Below are 17,780 nucleotides of genomic sequence, written 5' to 3' on the forward strand. Positions count from 1 at the left end.
ACCTCCTCATTAGTTACGTGATCTACCCACCTTATCGTCAGCATTCTTCTGTAGCACCACATTTCGAAAGCTTCTATTCTCTTCTTGTCCAAACTGGTTATCGTCCATGTTTCACTTCCATACATGGCTACACTCCATACAAATACTTTCAGAAACGACTTCCTGACACTTAAATCTATACTCGATGTTATCAAATTTCTCTTCTTCAGAAACGATTTCCTTGCCATTGCCAGTCTACATTTTATATCCTCTCTACTTCGACCATCATCAGTTATTTTACTCCCTAAATAGCAAAACTTCTTTACTACTTTAAGTGTCTCATTTCCTAATCTAATCCCCTCAGCATCACCCGATTTAATTTGACTACATTCCATTATCCTCGTTTTGCTTTTGTTGATTTTCATCTTATATCCTCCTTTCAAGACACTGTCCATTCCGTTCAACTGCTCTTCCAAGTCATTTGCTGTCTCTGACAGGATTACAATGTCATCGGCGAACCTCAAAGTTTTTACTTCTTCTCCATGAATTTTAATACCTACTCCGAATTTTTCTTTTGTTTCCTTTACAGCTTGCTCAATATACAGATTGAATAACATCGGGGAGAGGCTACAACCCTGTCTCACTCCTTTCCCAACCACTGCTTCACTTTCATGGCCCTCGACTCTTATAACTGCCATCTGGTTTCTGTACAAATTGTAAATAGCCTTTCGCTCCTTGTATTTTACCCCCGCCACCTTCAGAATTTGAAAGAGAGTATTCCAGTTAACGTTGTCAAAAGCTTTCTCTAAGTCTACAAATGCTAGAAACGTAGGTTTGCCTTTTCTTAATCTTTCTTCTAAGATAAGTCGTAAGGTTAGTATTGCCTCACGTGTTCCAACATTTCTACGGAATCCAAACTGATGTTCTCCGAGGTCCGCTTCCACCAGTTTTTCCATTCGTCTGTAAAGAATTCGCGTTAGTATTTTGCAGCTGTGACTTATTAAACTGATTGTTCGGTAATTTTCACATCTGTCAACACCTGCTTTCTTTGGGATTGGAATTATAATATTCTTCTTGAAGTCTGTGGGTATTTCGCCTGTCTCATACATCTTGCTCACCAGTTTTTAGAGTTTTGTCATGACTGGCTCTCCCAAGGCCATCAGTAGTTCTAATGGAATGTTGTCTACTCCCGGGGCCTTGTTTCGACTCAGGTCTTTCAGTGCTCTGTCAAACTCTTCACGCAGGATCTTATCTTCCATTTCATCTTCATCTACATCCTCTTCCATTTCCATAATATTGTCCTCAAGTACATCGCCCTTGTATAAACCCTCAATATACTCCTTCCACCTTTCTGCCTTCCCTTCTTTGCTTAGAACTGGGTTGCCATCTGAGCTCTTGATATTCATACAAGTGGTTCTCTTCTCTCCAAAGGTCTCTTTAATTTTCCCTTAGGCATATTCTAACATACTAATAATTTCCACAACTCACTTCAAAATTTAAAGGAATCATCCTTACATAAATGCTAAAAATAAGGTTGTCTACGCTGTGCAATAAAAGGACATCGTTCTCATTTTCTCATAAAGCAAATCATAAACACATACTGTCACGTAATGAAAAATCTTACTGTTTACGAAAATCACTGCAAAGTCTAAATCACTCGCAGTTCTGAAGTACATGACTTACAACAAACCTTGCAAATCACCTACCAGTGGAATTTCACTATAACAGTGTACATTCAGATCACAGATGCGACAAATTATCCTTAATCCTAACTTACACATCACGAAGCACAAGAAAATTCCTAACCGAACATGAAAACACATAAAATATTTCCTCTAAAATTTCAACAACGAGAACTCAGGAATACGAAGGACTTGCACTCACTAATCTTTTGCTTTGCTAGGAAAATAGCACAATTGAGCGAAAGCAAATGCCTTTAAATTTGGTGTAGATTTGATGATGTTCAGTTATTATTGGGTGTTCGTCCTACTTTTCTGGTTAAAGCTAGTCAAAAGAAAATTTAACTACAAAAATTAGGCGCGCGAGATTAGCCGAGCGGCCTGAGGGGCTGCAGTCATGGACTGTGCGGCTGGTCCCAGCGGAGGTACGAGTCCTCCCTCGGGCATGGGTGTGTGTGTTTGTCCTTAGGATAATTTAGGTTATGTAGTGTGTAATTTTAGGGACTGATGACCTTAGCAGTTAAGTCCCATAAGGTTTCACACACATTTTTTTTCCAAAAATTAAAGGGTTCCAAGCTTCGAAAATCCTGGATAAGGATCGACAGAACCTTATTCTGGTGCCTCAAGAGGCGATTGCGTATATCAGGAAACTGTCAATGTCTAATTTCCTAGCAGGGCCATCACAATCTTAGGTGGAATGATGGTCATTGTTATAGCATGCGTTGGGATGGGCAGTGCCAAACTCTCATGGCCAACAGAGTGAGGAACCAGTCCAAATGATCATGCAAATTAATTTAAACCAGTATACTCTCGAGCGACGTAAAACGTCTAGTTCAAAGGAATATTAATGGCAGTGGCCCAATTAACATTAAACAAATGAGTACCACACCTCTCATATTAACAGGAGGACGAAGCTTCTAGCTACGAATGAAAACGAATGATCACTATAACAATTAGATTTGTCATCTTTGAACATCAGATTTGCCAACTGGAATTTATGAGCACCTAGTAACAAGCGGAAAAGAGATTACAACACTAGGCACAGGTGGGTAAGGATGATGAAACAGTTCTGTTAATAATCCGCATACATGGCGAGTGACTGCATAAACTGTTAATTACATTTAGAATGTACACAGAAAGATACGTAGTAACACCATATGATTGCCAAAAATATGCACGTAGCTAGCGGCTGTAGCAGCTGCAGAATACGTATTCTGCCCACTCTTTATACAGACATCCTCTCAGTGACAGCAAGGTTCATTTCATGAGTCTTCTCTCGGTCCTAACACGAAGACCTTAATCTACAAGAGCCTAAAGCGAACTGTTCACTGTACTATGACCTACAAAACTCTAAAGCGAAGTGCTTACTTTGCGAAAACCTAAAGTGAAGTGTAGTGTGCAAGTACGTCTGAAACTCGGCCGTCTTTCTGCCAGAGAGGGAAATGGCCGTTCTATGAGCGCAGATATGCCGAATCCTGACGAATAGAAAAAAACGTAACAGAGCTAAACAATCTCGTACTGTTTTCTACTTACTATACATCACCCAATCAACTAAGAGCGGGCAACTGGAGCTAAGAGCTTTCTCCTACGCCATGACATGATTCTGAAACTGGAAAATGAAAAACTCTGCACATAGTTAATCCGAACGCTACTCCGAGACATCACAACGAACATTAACACGTTGTGAGTGAAGCCGCACCTGCTTAGAGATCTCTTATCTGGTTACTAGACTTCTGCGAAGAATTCCACGTTTCTTTCGACAGAAGAACACCTGTCTCGCAACCTTCCCGGAGAGAAACCTGGGAGAGCGAGAAGGCAAGCCTTGCTGCCTGTGGCCGGGGCCCTGCCCAGAGCACAAAAGTGGCAAATTTCTCTCAAAAGGACACTTACCTTGTGCATCCAAGTCGTAAGATTCCAAGTCTTTGAAACCTCCACCAGCTAGATAGTAGAAAAGCAGTGAAGCGAAAAACAGCCATTGGCAATGCTAATCCAGATCTGCAGTTGTAGAGCAGTGTAACCGAGCGACTACTTGACAAAGGGAATTTGCTTATGCCTCTCTGAAAAATGTCTGTGGATAGTTTCAGAGAAAAAGGGCCACGTTACCCTGTCCCTACCGATGTTTGCCACTAGTGCGTTGCACATAGTTCACCACTGGAGGATGTGGGTTGTTTTCCCCTTCATGTTCTCTGAGACCATAAGGTTTTTCTCACTCCTTTTCAGCACTTTTGGAGAGCTCTGAATTATTAATTATTTTGCTGGTGTATTGACAGGTTCACTGCAGAAGCTTGATATCTCAAAACAGTATGGCAGTACACATTTACCCAAGGGTGTCATTCAGCACTCTTACGGTTTACAAACATTCTCGAAGTAACAGTAATATACAGACTCATAAACACTACTGTTTCCAGTAGCTACAAACTGCATCTTCCACTCCTGTAGCTATCTGTGAGCTTAAATCTCCCATTCCTCGTTCACATTTCAATTTACCACCATGGTTCACCATCCTGTTCCACGCATATGTCGGCCTCCTCTATTGAAACTTCACTGAAGAAATGTTCTTATACCTTATATGTACATATTTTTCCTTTGCACTCACCTGTGTCTTTAGGTACATGCCTCCGATATTAACATTTTTACTCTTTTTTTGTTTGTATTATAGCATATCCTCCTCTGTGCTCAATCAGTTGTTATGAAAGTCATTCTACTTTTAGTTTCTACCCATACTTTCACCTGAAGCTGTCCTCAGAAAATTCTGTAACAAATGTTCCGGTGTAAAGAATTACACTGAATTCGACGAAACGTTAAACTCTTAATGTTTCATGCTAAAGAATAGACTGGGTAGTGGGCATCGACTCCCGAATAAAAAAGATCGCGGCTAATCCACGTGCATATCAACCTGGGAAACAATTCATGACCATTATTATAAACTACTTTTGCATGTAACATTCATGACCACCATTATAAACTACTTTTGCATGTAACTAAATAAACGCAAATAGGATGCCGTCATACGTCTCTGAATAATCGCTTATTTACAGAACTTAAATTCGCTACTTACGAAATTTCACATCGCTGACAGAATTGGTGGATATTTTTATAGTAATTAAGCAGCACGGCTACGATTTTATGGGAATAATTTGCAGCTTTGTAACTTAATGAGGCTGCATTTTTCTTTAGTTAAAACTGATGGTACTCTAATTACAGTAGCATGAGGAGCGTTCTACAGTTGATCTAATTCTCTAGACCGTGATCTTTAAGTTGTGAATCAGACGGCTGTGCGCTGTTTGTCAGTTTTCGTTATCTTATTCTGAAGTCCCACCACTGCATTCGTGCAAACTGTATCTCAACCGTCACTTTGTAATTTTGGCTTCCGTACCCTTGTCTCCATTAAAAGTGGTTGAACGTCTGCAACACAAATTATCCAGCTTACTGCAAGAACTACAGTAGAATGTGAGTTTCACAGATATTCGTACCTGGCAGACACGACTAATTTGTTACACAATCAATTCTGCCTCAGTGTGGCTGATAGTTTTGAGCAACAAATTAGTATTGTTCTGTTTAGAAAACTAAGCCTACGCCTTTATCTCGATAGCTAAACAGATGAAAAGTTGCAGTCAGTAAAGCAACCCGTCTAGGAAAAAATAGATCACCGATACCTCTAAGTCATTTCATGTGCATAAAGTGAGCTGCAATAGTTGGACACGCCCGAAATTTCTTGTTAGCTGCGACAAACTTTCCACCGAGAATGAACTTTCTTTTCGGCCAGCTCCGTTCTCATTCTACACACAAGCTTGCCTATACGTCCCAGACAATCCTATTTCCTTCCGTATGAGCCTGTTAAATAGGTTCCTTAAGAACATAACAGGGAAAGACAAGTTCATGATTACCTCTACGATTGGTTAACACTTAGTTTGCCAATAATGAGACTTCGTTTCGCAACAGGTGGGAATGCATGTAAACAGTCGTCATTCCCTCTCCCGGTGTCAGTCGGGCAGCAAATTGATCCTTACAGTCTGGCTATGTACTCGCAGACTAGACGTGGTTTAAATTCAGAGAAATACACTCCTGGAAATGGAAAAAAGAACACATTGACACCGGTGTGTCAGACCCACCATACTTGCTCCGGACACTGCGAGAGGGCTGTACAAGCAATGATCACACGCACGGCACAGCGGACACACCAGGAACCGCGGTGTTGGCCGTCGAATGGCGCTAGCTGCACAGCATTTGTGCACCGCCGCCGTCAGTGTCAGCCAGTTTGCCGTGGCATACGGAGCTCCATCGCAGTCTTTAACACTGGTAGCATGCCGCGACAGCGTGGACGTGAACCGTATGTGCAGTTGACGGACTTTGAGCGAGGGCGTATAGTGGGCATGCGGGAGGCCGGGTGGACGTACCGCCGAATTGCTCAACACGTGGGGCGTGAGGTCTCCACAGTACATCGATGTTGTCGCCAGTGGTCGGCGGAAGGTGCACGTACCCGTCGACCTGGGACCGGACCGCAGCGACGCACGGATGCACGCCAAGACCGTAGGATCCTACGCAGTGCCGTAGGGGACCGCACCGCCACTTCCCAGCAAATTAGGGACACTGTTGCTCCTGGGGTATCGGCGATGACCATTCGCAACCGTCTCCATGAAGCTGGGCTACGGTCCCGCACACCGTTAGGCCGTCTTCCGCTCACGCCCCAACATCGTGCAGCCCGCCTCCAGTGGCGTCGCGACAGACGTGAGTGGAGGGACGAATGGAGACGTGTCGTCTTCAGCGATGAGAGTCGCTTCTGCCTTGGTGCCAATGATGGTCGTATGCGTGTTTGGCGCCGTGCAGGTGAGCGCCACAATCAGGACTGCATACGACCGAGGCACACAGGGCCAACACCCGGCATCATGGTGTGGGGAGCGATCTCCTACACTGGCCGTACACCACTGGTGATCGTCGAGGGGACACTGAATAGTGCACGGTACATCCAAACCGTCATCGAACCCATCGTTCTATCATTCCTAGACCGGCAAGGGAACTTGCTGTTCCAACAGGACAATGCACGTCCGCATGTATCCCGTGCCACCCAACGTGCTCTAGAAGGTGTAAGTCAACTACCCTGGCCAGCAAGATCTCCGGATCTGTCCCCCATTGAGCATGTTTGGGACTGGATGAAGCGTCGTCTCACGCGGTCTGCACGTCCAGCACGAACGCTGGTCCAACTGAGGCGCCAGGTGGAAATGGCATGGCAAGCCGTTCCACAGGACTACATCCAGCATCTCTACGATCGTCTCCATGGGAGAATAGCAGCCTGCATTGCTGCGAAAGGTGGATATACACTGTACTAGTGCCGACATTGTGCATGCTATGTTGCCTGTGTCTATGTGCCTGTGGTTCTGTCAGTGTGATCATGTGATGTATCTGACCCCAGGAATGTGTCAATAAAGTTTCCTCTTCCTGGGACAATGAATTCACGGTGTTCTTATTTCAATTTCCAGGAGTGTAGTATTTACGACAATTGAGAGCTACAGTGAAGCGCCAAAGAAACTGATATGGGCATACGTTTTCAAATACAGAGATATGTAAACAAACAAAACACGGCGCTGCGGTCGGCAACGCCTACGCAAGACAAGAATCAAGATTTAACTGAGTTTGAACGTGGTGTTAGAGTCGATGCACGAGCGATGGGACACAGCATCTCCGAACTAGCGATGAAGTGGGCGTTTTCCCGTACGACCATTTCACGAGTGTACCGTGAATATCAGGAATGAAATAAAGTATGAATCTACGACATTGCTGTGGCCGGAGAAGGATCCAGCAAGAACGGGACCAACGACGACTGAAGAGAATCGTTCAAAGTGACACAAGTTCAACCCTTCCGCAAATTGCTGCACATTTCAAATGGTTCAAATGGCTCTGAGCACTATGGGACTTAACATCTATGGTCAGCAGTCCCCTAGAACTTAGAACTACTTAAGTCTAACCAACCTAAGGACAGCACACAACACCCAGTCATCACGAGGCAGAGAAAATCCCTGACCCCGCCGGGAATCGAAACCGGGAACCTGGGCACGGGAAGCGATCTGCACATTTCAGCGCTAGCTCACCAACAAGTGTCAGTGTGCGAGCCATTCAACGGAACATCATCGATATGGGCTTTCGAAGCCGAAGGCCCACTCGTGTGCCCTTGATGCCTTCACGACACAAAGCTTTACTCCTAGCCTGGGCCCGTCGTCACCCACATTGGACTGTTGGTGACTGGAATCATACTGCCTAGTCGGATGAATCACGTTTCAAAATGTATCAAGCGGATGGACATGTACGGGTGTGGAGACAACCTCATGAATTCATGGACCCTGCATGTCAGCAGTGGACTGTTCAAGCTGGTGGAGGCTTTTTAATGGTGTAAGGCGTATGCAGTTGGAGTAATATGGGATCCCTGATACAGCTAGCAACGACACTAACAGGTGACACGTGCGTAAGAATGCTGTCTGAACACCTGCATCCATTCATGCCCATTGTGCATTCCGACGGACTTGGGCAATTCCAGCAGAATAGTGCGACACCCCACACGTCCAGAACTGCTACGGACTGGCTCCAGGAACACCTTTGGTACACAAAAAACTTCAGAACAGTGTTGCAGAAGCAACGAAAAAAGTGTGCAAAATTTAGAAGAACGCAAAATTCCCAACACTGGGGAAGATTTACCGAAGCTCGAAATTAAGCGCGAACTTCATTGCGAGATGTTTTTAATAGTTTCCACAACGACACTCTGTCTCAAAACTTGGCAGAAAACTCAAAGGGATCCTGGTCGAATACACCAGCGGCAAGGCTCTATCTTCACTGCATAGTACCAACTGTGATGGTGACGACGGTGACACTAAAGCAAAGTTATTATAAATAGTTTTCCAGCATTCCTTCCTCAAAGGAGACGAATTAAATACTCCAGAATTCGAATCAGGAGCAACTACGAACATCGTTAGAAGTATATACCCTCGGTGTATCGAAACAGCTTAAATCATTAAAAAAAAAAAGGCAAGACCTCCGGTCCAGATTGTGCACCAGTCAGGTTCCTTTCAGAGTATGCTAATATAATAGCTCCATATTTAGCGTCGTATACAACCAGTCGCTCGCCGAAAGATCCGTACCTAAAGACTGGAAAGTTGCAAAAGTCACTTCAGTACCCTAGAAAGGAAATATGAGTAACTCCAAATCCGTATCGCTAACGCTGATTTGCAGTTGTTTTTTGGAACATATACTGTGTCCAAGCATTATGAAATACCTGGAAGGAAACGATTTGTTGACACGGATTCAGAAAATATCGTTCTTTTGAAAGACAACCTGCGCTTTACTCTTACGAATTAGTAGATGCTGCCGACAGGGGATGTCAAATTGGTTCCATATTTCTAGATTTGCAGAACATTTTTGACATGGTTTCTCACAAACGAATTCTAGTCGAATTGCTTGCCCTTGGAGTATCGTCTCAGTTGTGCAACTGGATTCGTGACTTCCTGTCAGAAAAGAAATTTCCGAAGAGGAAAACGAAGTAAACATGAAAGCCCGCCCGGCTAGCCGCGTGGTCTAACACGCTATTTCCCGAGCAGGAAGGCGTGCCGGTCCCCGGCACGAATCCGCCCGGCGGATTAGTGTCGAGGTCTGGTGTGCCGGTCAGCCTGTGGATGGTTTGTAAGGCGGTTTTGCATCTGCCTCGGCGAATGCGGGCTGGTTCCCCTTATTCAACCTCAGTTACATTGTGTCGGCGATTGCTGCCCAAACACTGTCTCCACGTACGCGTACACTCTACCACGCAAACATTTGGGGCTACACTCGTCTGGTATGAGACGTTCCCGCCTAGGAAAACAACAGAACGCTGGGAATTGTGTCACGTAACTTTACAAAATCAGTACGATGCGTGGCGGCAGGTACTTATACCACTGCTAGTCATTCCCTTTCCCGTTCCGATCGCAAAAGGAGCGAGAGAGAAACGACTGTCCGTAGGCTTCCGTAAAAGGGTTGATTTTTCTTGTCTTCCCTGTACTTAAGCGGGATTGCGTTGGTGTCAGTAGGATCGTTATGCAGGCTGTTGTATTTGGCGATTCTTTAAAGTTTCTCGGTAGTATTTCATAGAAAGAACGTCTGCTCACTCCAAGGACTTCCATTTGAGTTCACGGAGTTGAGCCGTCTCTGGCTCGCGTTACACTTTGCATTAAACCTTGGTTGCTATTCTGTGACTAGTCTCTCGCGGTTATCGCGATTATGCTGTTATCCTCTCTCTCCGCGAGTCGCAGCAGCAGAGTGTATCGATATTCGCACCCTAGTACTATCTTTGGCCTCGCGCTTACAGTTTCCGGCTGTGCCGTGCGCGAGGAGTTGGTCGGTTGGAGTGGAGCAGCGAGGAAGTCTCCATGGCGCGTGTCTGGCTGGTGCCGCTGGCGTCCACGCGCGGTCGGAGTGTGAGGGGCTGTTCCCATTACTACGAGGTGCGTGGCTCACCGATCCCGGACACGAAAGTCGAGTCTTTACTTAATCTACCAGCCGGCCCCAACTGTTCACATTGTGTCGTTTGTGGGCTGTTGGGACATTCCCGCGAGCAACAACGTGTTCTCAAGTTGGCGAAATTGTAGCCGCCCTCCTGTGGAGTTTAACTTAGTTTGATTATTTTGAATTGAAGTGCACCAGCGGAATCTTCTGCCTTGTGGCCGTTAACGTACCGGCTACCTGCCCTGGCTGTTGTAATTTCAGGCAGTGTATTTTCCTCGTCGTGTTGTTGCTGTCCAGCAGGTCGTGTAGTTTGACAGCTGAAGGTGTAATTCGTTGTGGGCGCCGATAGCTTCTGCATTGTTCCATTGAACTCATTGTTGTGTGTAGACACTGGACTCGCATTCGGGAGGACGACGGTTCGATCCCGCGTCCGGCCATCCTCATTTAGGTTTTCCGTGGTTTCCCTAAATCGCTCCAGGCAATTGCCGGGATGGTTCCCTTCAAAGGGCACGGCCGACTTCGTTCCCCGTCCTTCCCTAATCCGAAGAGACTGATGACCTCGCTGTCTGGTCTCCTTCCCCAAAAACAACTCAAACCACTTGTGTGCTGGTCAGGTGGAGCGGAAGTTATTCTGTTGCTTGGCCCGTTGACTGTCTGTCGGATGGGTTGCCGTCGGATTGAGAATTGTTGGGTCGACTGCCTGTCTCACTTAAGCGAGCGTTAGTGTTTGAATTCCAGGCCGACCCTTGGAAACTTTTGAGTGCCGTTTGATGTGCTGCCTTTTCTTATTTGTCCTTGTTTTTTGTTTATGTATGGCTTCTTGCCGATTTTAAATTAAAGTTTTGCCCTTGAGGCGTGAGATTGAATGGTGCATTTAGCCGGGAATTAAGTTCTAAAATTAATGTTTGGCTTGCTCTGTTTTTAATGTTTTCTTTACTCTTCTAATATTTGTCAAATGAATAAAGTAATATTTTCGAGTGCAACTGATGGCCACTCATTTTGGCCCCCTTCCACAAATTAAACTATCAGTCATGTCCTGCGGGTATAGCAGGGGATCTCAGGAGCACTTCCGTAATACCCGCATGTTTATCTAAACCACCGGTACCAAATCTAGCAGCACGGCTCTAATTTTCTTGGGTGTAGTCCTTTAATCTGGCGCAGTGGGGATCCCAGTCACTTGAGCAGCATTCTAGAATGGGTCGCATAACTGTCCTTTATGTGGTCTCTTTTTATAAATGAGCTACACTTTCCTAGAATTATATCAATGAACGGAAGTCGACCATTCGCCTTCCATACAACCGGCATTTAGTGCAGATTACATTTCGTGTCGCTCTTACAACGTTACGCCCAGATATTTAGTTGACGTGATTGTGCCAAGCAGCACACCACTACGCTGAGGTGACAAAACTCACGCAGTGCCTCCTGCTACAGTGTCACGCCTCCTTTTGCTTCGCGTAGTGCAGCAACTCGACGTGGCACGGACTCAACAAGTCGTTGGAGGTCGCCTACGGAAAAACTGATCCATCCTGCCTCCATCGCCGTCCTTAACAATTTGTGGCAGGTGTTGGCAGTGCAGGATTTTGTGCACGAACTGTCCTCTCTATTATTTCCCATAAATATTCGATGGGATTCAAGTCGGGCGATGTGTGTGGTAAAATGATTCGCTCGAATTATTCAGAATGTTATTCAAACCAGTTGCCGACGACTGTGGCCGGTGACATGGTGCATTGTCATCCATGAAACTTCTATTGCCGCGCGGGGTAGCCGCGCAGTCTTAGGCGTCTTGTCACGGTCCGTGCGGCTCCCTCCTGTCGGACGTTCAAGTCCTCCCTCCAGCATGGGTGTGTGTGTTGTCTTTAGCGTAAGTTTGTTTAGGGACCGATGACCTCAGCAGTTTAGACCCATCATACCTTACCACAAATTTCCAAAACCTCTATTCCGTTTGGGAACATGCCCATCCATGAATGGACGCAAATGGTCTCGTAGGAGCGCAACATAACCAGAACCCAGTCCATTCCATGTAAACACAGCTTACACCATTATGCATTATGGAGCCACCACCATCTAGTATTGCGACAACAGCACTATGAGCACAGTCTGCATTGTTGCCAGATGTATCTAAGATGGCGGCGAAGATGTCATCCAATATGGCAGTGTGTAGACTTGGCAAAAGCACATGACCTCATCCAAGATAGAGACTGTGACGTCATTCCAGTTGGCGGATTTTGGCGGGAAAGTGCCACGCCCTCCTCCCCCAGAAAAAATGGCTAGAAGTTCAAATTCCAACAGGATAATGCATCACACCTTGGTTATCTCTACTAAGCAAAGAAAATCGCAGGAAGATAGGTCACTTGGCCTACCTCCACTAACCTAAGCCACCCAACCGTCACTTCCTCCAATGAACTGGCGCCAAGTTTGAATTTTGGTGCTAAACAAAGTGGGTTTCTCTGCTAAGCTAAGAAAATGGCCCGAAAGAAAGGACACTTGTACTTACCTCACTCACCTGACTGCCACCTCCTCCTACGAACTGGCGCCGAGTTTGAATTCCAACAGGATAATGAATCACTCTGCAGTTATCTCTACTAAGCAAAAAAAATCGCGCAAAGATAGCTCACTTGGCCTACCTCAACTAATTTAAGTTACTTGACCGCCACCTCTTCCTACGAACTGGCACCAAGTCTGAATTTTGGCAATAAGCAAAGCTCAATTTGCATATATCTACTACGCTAAGAAAATGGCACGAAAGAAAGGACACTTGCACTAACCTCAGTCACATGACCGCCACGACCTCCTAAGGATTTTTGGGAAAAAAGGACTTGTAGATAAGTTTTTATTTAAGCAATTTCATGTAGTACGGCCACCAGGTGTGTTCACCACGAGATCCGGACTCCAACTGACTTAGTACACATCGCCACCAACAGAGGGCGCTCTGATTTGTGACATAATCTAATATGGCGGCAAACGTTGGTAAGGAGACGTGGCGGCCGGTTGAGGATCGTTGTGGAGAGTTTAAGTATTTCCTTCCATGTCCATGTGGGCATGGCACTAGCGAAAATTGATTCCAAGTCCATGGTAGCGCTCTCTGGTGGTGTCAATATGTACTAAGCGTTGTGGTGAACACACTGTTTGCGCCTTCTTGGATTACGGTATTTGCGTCGTCAGCTGACGTAACGGTAGCGCCCTCTGGCAGTGGCGCTGTGTACTAAGTCAGTTTGAGTCCAGGCCTCGTGGTGAACGCGCTGTTTGTCGCCATCTTGGATTACGTCACAGATGAGAGCGCCCTCTGTTGGTGGCGAAGTGTACTAAGTCAGTTGGAGTCCAGATCTCGTGGTGAACACACCTGGTGGCTGTACTACATAAATTTGCTTAAATAAAGACCTATCTACAATTCCTTTTTTCCCACGAATCCTGAAGAGGTGGTGGCAGTCTGAGGTTAGTATGTGTCCTTTCTTTCACGACATTTTCTTAGCTCAGTAGAGATATGCGAATTGAGCTTTGCTTACTGCCAAAATTCAGACTTGGTGCCAGTTCGTAGGAAGAGGTGGCGGTCAGGTAAGTTAGGTTAGTGGAGGTAGGCCATGTGAGCTATCTTCCCGCAATTTTCATTGCTTAGTAGAGATAACTGCGGTGTGATGCATTATCCTATTGGAATTCAGACTTGGCGCCAGTCGGGTGAGTGAGGTTGGTACAAGTGTCCTTTCTTTCATGACATGTTCTTAGCTTAGCAGCTGAACCCCAAGTGACCGTTGTTTACCGCCAAAATTCAAACATGCCGCCAGTTCTTTGGAGAAAGTGGCGGTTGGGTGACTTAGGTTAGTGGAGGTAGGCCAAGTGACCTATGTTCCCGCGCTTTTCTTTGCTTAGTAGACATAACTGGGGTGTGATGCATCATCCTGTTGGAATTTTAACTTCCCGCCGTTTTTTCTGGGGCAGGGGGGTGTGGCACTTTCCTGCCAAAATTCAAACTTGCCGCCAAAATCCGACATCTTGAACGACGTCACAGCCACCATCTTGGATGATGTAATGCACTGTTGCCAAGTCTACATACCTTCATCTTGAATGACATCTCGCCGCCATCTTGGATAAATCTGGCAACAATGCAGACTGTGGTCATAGAGCTGTTGTCCGAATACTCCAGCTAGCACAGTACCTTCTAGATAACTTGCGTCCATGGCTTCATGAAGTCTGCGCCACACTCCTCGAACCCTATCATCAGCTTTTTCCAAATAAAATCTGGACTCGTCTGAGAAGCCCACGTTTCTCCAGTCTTCCAGGGTCCAACTGATACGGTTACGATCTGAGGAGGAGGCTGCTTGTGATGCCGTGCTGTTGATCGTCTACTGTCACAGTCCATTAATGAAAAATTTCACCACACTGTCCTAACGGATACGTTTGTCGTACGTCCAACACTGATTTCCGCTGCTGTTTCACGCAGTATTGTTCGTCTGTTAGCACTGACAACTCTACGCAGCCGCCACTGGTTTCGGTACTTAAGTGAATGCTGTCGGCCACTGCACTGTCCATGGTGAGACGTAATGCCTGAAATTTGGTACACTCTTGACACTGTGGGTCTTGGAACATCGAATTCCCAAACTATTTCCGAAATGCAATTTCCCATACGTCTGGCCCCAACTACCACTGCAAGTCTTATTCCCGCCGTGTGGCCATAGACACTTCAGAAAGCTTTTCACATGGCTCATAACAAATGACAGCACTGCCACAGCACTGCTCTTTTATACCCTTGTACGCGATACCTCCGCAATCGGTACATGCCTATATCACTATCTCGTGACTTTCCCACCTCAGCGTAACACTGTATTCGAAAACCACAGGATTGTTTTGTCTACTCATCAGCATGAACCTTGGTTTTCCCACATTTACAGCACAAAATTTAGAAATTCTGGCCAGGCTACACTGTATGGTCTAACAGTCACTCACGGACGACACTTTACGGTACTCTTCAGCGTCACCAGAAAACAGTGGCAAATTGCTGGTCACATCAGACTGTTTTGGGTATGGAGAGCAAGAGCGATTCTGTCACATTTGCCTGAAGCACTAAAGACGATACCGTTGTGTCTGATGAACACTCGCCGTAGAGGTGAACGTAGTGGGTCTTCATCCAATGAGGCTGATCTACGCACTTCTCCCCAATAACGTCTCACCCCTCCGTCACTTGGATCCAAGCTTGTTTCGCAGAGCGGCTGCGTTCAGTGTTTGGAGGAGGCGATACTGTTCCACGTACCTCATTATGTTCGAAGTCTGAGCACGTTTCTCTCCTCAAATAGAAGCGGAGGCGAGTGATATCCGACGGCAGTTCTGCGGATGAGCTCTGTCCCACAAAGCTGATTACCCCTATTGTTTATTCCTGTGTAAATGAACCCTGCCTGCCGGCTTTTCGGAACTTGTCGAGTTCTCGGTAAACACGTCACGGCCGCCGCTCGCCCCTCTGTGTACGCTGCACGCTGCGGCGAACAGAGGACATAAGTGAGAGGTAATGAGTGAAGAGGGAGATACAGACAAGCAAGTGGGCGTCATTAGCGGTTCTGAGAAGCGCCTTGAGCCCTCGGGGGGCGTGGTCTAGCGCCGGTGACGTGCGCTGCGGGCGGCGAAAGCGGACGGTGACTCTGGGAAGATTCCAAGCGTGCTTGTTTGTATTCAAGCGATTCCCTCGAAAATTACCCCGAAACAACACTCAGTTGAGAGTTGAGCAACATCGAAGAAGCAGCAGTAGATATTGCAGCCAGCGACGCCACCGTCCGTGTACACGTAACAAACCCCCCCCCCCCCCCTTCCCCTTCCCCACCAACCCTCAAGCAAGGACCTTGTCTAGCTGGAGTGGCTTCAACAACATTGATAGCCATAACATAGGTGCAACTACAATACAGAGATAGCTGCGAAGAGACCAGACTAACCCATGGTTCCTGAAGAGGGGCTGCTGCCTTTTCAGTAATTGGAGGCCAATCAGTCTGGATAATTCAGTGATCTGGTCTTGAAACATTGCCAACGTGGCCTTGCTGTGCAGGTACTGCGAATGGCTGAAAGCCATGGGAAAATGTAGCCATTTCTTCCCTCTAGGCCTTGTAGTTCTACTGTATGGCTCAATCATGAGTCGTCCTCCTGGAGTAAATATTGAGGAGGTAACACAGTCCTCCAATCGGATCTCTAGATGAAGCCTATTCTGGAGAAAGTCGTCAACGGAAGTTACAAAACGCAGTTTCGGTGACGGGGCATGGAATGTTGGATCCTCTAATTGAGTAGGTGAGTTACAGAGTTAAAAAAGGAAGCAAATTAGATGTATTCAATCAACAGAGACAATGGGTTTCCTCTTAGCAAAACGTGGAATCCAGTATTGTCTCGCATCAAAACTGAACGTTCTTCGGTGCGGCCTTGATTGCGATATATCGTTGCCAGCAGTGTTTCACTAAGGGCGACGCCACCTCCCTGTCATGGAAGGCAGAAACCGTGACGGGTGGCGCATGCGCCGTGTACTGAACGGTGGCCTATATAGGACGTCAATTTGCAACCTGGCGTCAGTTCTCAGCGGGACTCATCAGCAGAAGCAGCATTTTCCTGAAGATAGTGACCACTTGGATCGCCGAAATATCGAGTTGATTTTAGGATCCAGCAGCGAACCCGAAGGGAATTTCAAGACTTATTACGCCGGGAAATCCTACGTAATCACATAGATGTATTCAGAATTAGTGAAGTGTCATGGCTGTGTCACGACTTCTGGTCAGGTCAGTACAGGGTTATCAAAATGAAATCGAATAGGTGTAATAACGAATAAAAAAGTAGGAATTGGGTAAGGTGCGGTTCTAGGCGCTGCAGTCTGGAGCTGCGCGACCGCTGCGGTCGCAGGTTCGAATCCTGCCTCGGGCATGGATGTGCGTGATGTCCTTAGGTTAGTTAGGTTTAAGTAGTTCTAAGTTCTAGGGGACTGATGACCTCAGATGTTAAGTCCCATAGTGCTCAGAGCCATTTTTTCGGTAAGCTGTTGTGAACAACACACTCAACTAATTGTTGTAGCCAAAAGAGAAATGACGCCGACGTTCACCACAGTGGTAAAACTTTATTTATTTAGCTCTGCAGATGAAGAAGGGGCTGAAAGACGGCACGATGACATCAAGCAAATTATTTAGAGACGTAAGGGAGAAGAAAATTTACTTGTGAGGCTTGACTGGAATTCATTAGTAGAAATAGGAAATGAAGGAACAATAGTAGGAGAACATGGGCTGGAGGAAAGCAATGGTATTTGGTACAATATTAGGCATTTGGAGAAGAAGGTTACTTAAAGAAATATCAGTCAATAAAAAAATGACTGGTTTAAAGATTGCCAGCCCAATTCACTTGTCATTTCTTCTGTTTCGCAATAATACACAACGGGGTGCCCTTCTTCGAACGTTTTCAGTCCTATCTGATACGAATCGCACGTTACTCAAAAATACTCAATGAGAGAAGGATTAGGCTTTGTGTAGTGTAGTATCTCAGTTTCATTTGTCGTAATTTTATCACCGCCAGCACTAGGTTTAAGAAGCATGAAAGAGGGTTTTATATGTACAGGAGGTCTAGGGACAATGGAAGGTTTCAGGTAAGTGTAGCGTAAGCTACTGTAGTGTAGAATCTCAGTTTCACTTTACGCCTGCAGTGCAGCAAAATTCACAT

The sequence above is a fragment of the Schistocerca americana genome, chromosome 6, assembly GCF_021461395.2.
Source record: "Schistocerca americana isolate TAMUIC-IGC-003095 chromosome 6, iqSchAmer2.1, whole genome shotgun sequence".
In the NCBI taxonomy this organism is placed as follows: Eukaryota; Metazoa; Arthropoda; class Insecta; order Orthoptera; family Acrididae; genus Schistocerca; species Schistocerca americana.